Below are 6,000 nucleotides of genomic sequence, written 5' to 3' on the forward strand. Positions count from 1 at the left end.
CAGCCCCCGCCAACGATTCGGTGTGAAGAAGCAGAACATTCTAGTTTCACAGACAGAAGCAGCACGCCAGCACAAACAACATTAAAATGGAGGGCACACTACGATTTGCATTGACACAAAGGTGATCTGGGCAGACGTCGTTCCCTGCATAACGCAAAAAGTGGCAAAGCGCTTTTGGGTTGAGAGGACGCAAGAAGGTTTTTGTTTTGTGCCTTGATGTCAAGCTGAGAAAGTATCTTTAAACACTTTGCTTAGTTTCTCGAGAGACTGCCAAAAAGCAGGTCCCTCCCTTTCTTCTGAAGTCAGCTGGAAAGGGTCTCAACAGAAGCACCTGGCAGCGGTGGGATTCGATCCCATGCCCCTGCAGAAACTGGAGCCTTAATCCAGCACCTTAGAACGCTCGGCCACGCTACCCACTGTGCGTTGTCTCTTTGTCTCATTACTTGCCCGGAGGAAGCCGGGTGGGTTTTGCTCGTCGCCCGACTTAGTGGTGTTATGACCGTGGAACCGACTGCACCTGCTTTTTCTGAGATGCTTCCCCTCTCATGGCGAGATCTCGACTTCTTTAACACCTCTGGATAAAGATCTTCTGTGGAGCAGGTTTCAGACCTCTGCGTACAGCACCCTTGATGTCAATTTATTTTTACAGCAGCCGCATCCTGAAAGTTGTGTCTTTTACGTTTTATTTGAACAACAAAACTACATACAATACAAACAAGAGCACATATAAATTATCAAGAAAATCGTCAGGGGCACATGCTATAATACAATTACACTTTATGAAAAACGATTACACAAGGTAAATAAAGATAAGGTCCGCACAGCTTGTTCTTACATTTCGAAAGTGTCCGTAAATACCCCTTTACGTCTATTTTGAACTGTTCAAACGTAGGACTCTTCCCAGACCATTTCACTTTATACCACATTCCTGAACGAGGATGCATCTCCTGTTTTAGAACTATTTTGGGCGGTATGGCTTATACAACACATCCACAGTATTCTAATGGTGGACTGCAGATCTGTGCTATAGTTCAGTCGAATTCGAAGGATCCAGCAATCGTCCTGGATTGGACTGGTATTCTGAAATGTCTCTTGCAAAAGTATTTGGGTTTGCTTGAACCTTTGATAAAAAAAGGGATCTGATCTGAAACTACCCAGCTTACAATCTCTGAGGTAGTTGTCACTAAACTTGGATGTGATGTGGCACACATGTGCCATGTGCCTTTACTTTTGTAAAAAACTGGTATCGGGAAAAGTTTCTTAATATTTCTTTTGATTAGCATGCAAGAAAATGTGATCATTACCTATGGAATTTCCCGCCAGCGTGGAGCTTGAATTCACAATCTTGAGATTCAGTGTTCAAGAGTCACAGAAGAGGTCGGCCTGGTCTTCAGTTTGCCAACCATAAGCTCCGGCAGTGCTCCTCTGTAAAGCAGATTGTTCGGATCGATTATGTGGGACAGCACTTCGAAACTAAGATCGTTTGCAGCACACGCATGGTTTCCCCCTTCACGCAAAAAACATAGACGAAGGAAGCTCTCTTGTCTTGGGCTGCTGACTCCCGGATTTAAAGCGCTCTGGGTGCCAGCTAAGTCTCTAACAAGCACACTATAAAGACAGGAATTACACTTTGCTCACATCACGCATGGAATGGCGAGGCTACTTGTTCCAATTGTAGTGTGCTCTCTGAAGGCACCAGTTCTGTTGGGTTTGGGCATTTACTGGGACAATTATTAATTGTAGCAGTAAATCACAAAATGATTCTTTTGATGGCCTTAGAATCCAACCATGCGATATAACTCAAACAACGCACACACACAGGTACTAATAAAAGAGTATACATTTATTAATACATAGAATATGCGTAAATGAACTTGGTTATAACTTCTACATTAGATACTCAAACCAAGTACATAACTCTTAGGAATTAAATTGATATCAACTGGTTGGGATAACAATTGAATTCTCGAGCAGTTATGCAGTGAAGTTGAATACTCATCCAATCTCTGGGGATTCAGATCTCCTGCGGGCACAAAGAAACAGTTGCAGGCTGTTGCTGTCCAATCCGCGCTCTCTGGCTCAGTGCCAGGCTGTGATGTGCGGCTTGCGACGGTGCGCTGCTGATGCTCACTGACCGGCTAGTTAGTGTTGGCTTTAACTAGCAAAGTTTGCGCACAGGAGAAAAGATGACTGTGGGTCCCAGCAAGTCAGGAAGAGGACCGGTTCGTTCCTGATGAAGAGCTAGTTCTGAATAGTGATTCAGCTGTCCACAGTTCTGACCTGTTCACGAGGCCTGCTGCTATGCTAACCTCGGGTAGATCCTCTGGTTACTTTCTGGCAACCTCCGCTCTAGACTCTTAGAACAAAGGAAAGTTCTGGCACTCGGACACACTGGCCGTTCCGTGGTTGTCCGGGCTGAGTCTCAGGATGGTCAGGAGGCGCGCTGCGAGAATGTCCTGCCTTTGGGAGCTTTCTGCTCCTGGGCTGTCCTGCCCTGGAATTCTCCTTTGAATCCCTTTAGAAAAGTCCACAGAATTCTCCACTACAGGCTCTCTGTGTTGCTTGTTTTTACCTGGAGGAACTTTAGCTCGTTCATTGGCTGAAAGTTCCATGGGCATCAGAGTCCCACGTGGGTTACTCGGCCCTACCAGTCCCTGATTGGTTGATCAAGGTGAGATATGAGTCACTTACTCCTGACACTTAGGAATGCAGTCCAGATGTCCATCTGGCACTCCCTAGACAGATAGGCACCAATGGATGACCATTTATCCTGATAGCCAGGCTTAGCTAAGTGTATCCCCCTTTTTGGGAGCTGTCCCTTATCAAAAGAAAACATCTTTAAATCAGCCTGCATGAATAGTTTCTCTGTGGCTGCACCACAGAGATGAACAGAGAGATGAGGCCTCATTTGGGAAAGCACAGAAACACTTAATTCTGTCTTATTAACAAGCATTGCTGCTACATATTCCCCCTTTTTGAAGGTCACGAGGTCCTGAGGCATTGTTGCCTTCAAAACAAAACAGAGTTAAGTGATGTCCCTTGCCATTAGAACATTAACCTTAAATGTCCACATTACTCCTCGAGAATTCATACCGGAACCAGCATTGGATACAAACAGGATGAATAACATCAGGAGTATGTATAAACACGGTAGGAGACATCGTCTCAGTCTAGGCATTACACATCAGGAAGTTCACTGTCAATATCTGATACCTCTGTAGTAGATATTTGGGGAGAAGTCACTTCCTTTCTTTTGATATGCTACCTTTGACTCATTCGTGCTACCCGGAGTACATCTTGATGTGAGTGTACAGCATTCAGAGTACATCCAGTCATGATCCAGCTACCCGGCAGTAGTGTTACAATAACAACAGTTCCTGTTCCCAGCCCCCCGATAAACCACAACACCTGTGTTAGGTATCTGCTAGGGTGGTTTGGAGGTTTGTTCCATTAAAGCAAACTAAATACCTGTACCTCTTCAGGGCATACTGTTTCTTGGATTTCCATCCAATTCAATAGTGTGGCACCTGAAGGCATCCACGACCTCAAGTTTGGTCTTATATTGTCTGGTTCTAGACCGTACAGTGTTAAGTTCAAGCTGTACTATGGCCTTCTCGGGAACTTGCAGGAAAACTGTTTGATTAGGTAGCTGCATTGCGGTAGCTTTATCATGCCTGTCACAAGTCATAGTGACAGTTAAATGTGGTGTGCTGACCAGCTATTTACTTCCCACCTGCTCTTCATGGGGTTCATTAACTTCCCTCTGCCCATTAGTAGCTTTACACCCTTCATTGGTGAATTGTTTAGACACAGCCAATGGATAGCCATATCCATCTCAAGATTTGGAACCGAATTCAATCTTGGTTTGCCTTCTGGGTGAGCTATGAACGATGGGGTGAATGTCACATACTCCTCTACTGAGAAGAGTGGAATCAAGTGGGTTTGGGAATTGTGCCATGGTTAGATTGGCTACAGTGGCACTAAGCTCCCTTAACAGGTCTTGTGTCAACATTCTGGCCTGTTGCACACAAGCATAAACCCACTGTATAACACTGGCAATCATGTCCACTGGTTGGGGGATAAGGTTTAACCCTGTTGCATAGGAAGTTGCCTGTAGGATTTTTCCTAAGTTTTCCAACTTTTGCTGCTGTTGATACAGTCTGTCACTACCCTCTGGCATCTCTGACACCTGCCTTCTTGGGGCAGTCAGGGGGAGAGTGCCAGTAGCACACAAACCTACCAGAAAAAGCAAACGTGCAACAGTGGCGGCAGCAATCAGTCCTCCCAAAAGTATTTTCGGGTGGCTGATCCCAGTCATCTCCTTCTGAGTGACTGTTGCCTTTCTAAGCTGGCACAGCGTGTACATGGTGTCTTTCTCAGTATGCCTTGTGGCATCTTGGGCACCACCATCCTGGAAATCTGGGGAGATCTGACGCAGCGGCTGATGCTGCTCCTCCGTTTCCAGCGCATCTGCTTTTTCGATTTGTTCATGCCTGTGCTCTAGGAACCCTGCAGGGGGCGGTGCAGCGGTGGAGCATGCCTGACCCTCGGCTGAGTGGTCATCTGGAGCACCTGAGTGATCTGGGATTGTTACCCCATTCTCACTGTTCCGGTCCACCCTGCACACCTCCTGATTGAGGAATCCCTCTATCGGCATGTTTACAGTCGTTCGCTGGGGGTAGGTGTAGGACACCTGTTTACTCCCCCCTTCCCCCGCTAGGGGTTCAGGGAGCTGCCTCAGCACTGGGATAGCTAGTTCACAGTCTTTGAACTCACTATCACTCACCAGGCCCATGTCAGTGCAGGCGGGGATTCTGAAACCCCTCTTTGCGATGTCCTGCACTGGCAGGCGGGTGGCTTGACCATCCAGCTCCAGTCTGGGTGAACCACTGTTGGTCAGACTCAGACTGACAGACTGAGCTGGTGGCTGTGAAAAAACCGTCTCGGCTTTCATTCCCTGTCCCTTCCTGGGGACTGGGTTTGTTGGCAACCCTGCCGTTGAGGCAGGAACAATCAGGTCAGTCTCACTCACTACCTGGTAGTTGTGAGAAATAATGTTACCTGACTGCAGGTTCCCTGGGTCACAGCAGAGGGAATTGGCATCTGGGATCAGGTGTGTCCACAGCGCAGTAGTCTCAGCGTCCAGCTGGACCTCCTGTCTAACCTGTGAATGTTGCACCAGGGACACCTGGCGGTGGCCCTGCGACAGCTGCTCAAGCAGATCGTTACTAATAGAGGACCTCTCAGGGCTAAGGGTGAGGGCTACATCACCAACCTGCTCTCCTGCCATCTGGATCCCTTCCACCACTGCAGGGTGGTGGTCCTGACCCCTCTTGGGTGCCAGGATGCACAGGGAAAGCTCCTTTTCATCACCAGGTGGGGAGATCAGCTCCTCTTAAGGGATGTAAAAGGTGTGTGCTTTACCTGGTGGATCAGGCGGCTGCTCGGAGCACCGCTCCTGTGGCAGGGAGGCTGCTGGGACCTCGGCCAGGACACGACTTCCCTGTATATTCGGGGAACAAGAAAATATTTGTATTTCTTGTCCAGAGGAAACAGAAGGAATCTCCGCATTGGCTTCTGTGTTCGGTGGGCACTGTGTGAGCACAGTCTGCCTCTTGGCCCCCCTTTCCTTCTGTACAGAAGGCTTAGGAGCCTTGACCTGTTTCCACACTTTGCCTTTCTGGTGATCCACCAAAGGTTCCTCTCTGAGTTGCATGCCCTTTTCTTTTTCTACCCGTTTGAGCTTGCTGTGTGACATCAAACACCTTTCAACCTCAGTGTCAATCAGTGTCTCACTGGGTAAGACATCTCCCATGGCAGCCTTGAGGTAAAAGCTTCTTGCTTTTCCTCTGTGTTTTACTGCCTGCTCTGTGACTTCAGGGGTGGAGTCAGCACTCACTTGGGAGTGGCTGACCTTATCCAGGCAGGAACCCTTCCGCTCAATCAGATAGACTGAGGGAGGAAGAGGGGGCGGGTCTCCGCCTCCTCCAGTGGAGAGTA

This window comes from Lepisosteus oculatus, chromosome 14 (assembly GCF_040954835.1).
Source record: "Lepisosteus oculatus isolate fLepOcu1 chromosome 14, fLepOcu1.hap2, whole genome shotgun sequence".
In the NCBI taxonomy this organism is placed as follows: Eukaryota; Metazoa; Chordata; class Actinopteri; order Semionotiformes; family Lepisosteidae; genus Lepisosteus; species Lepisosteus oculatus.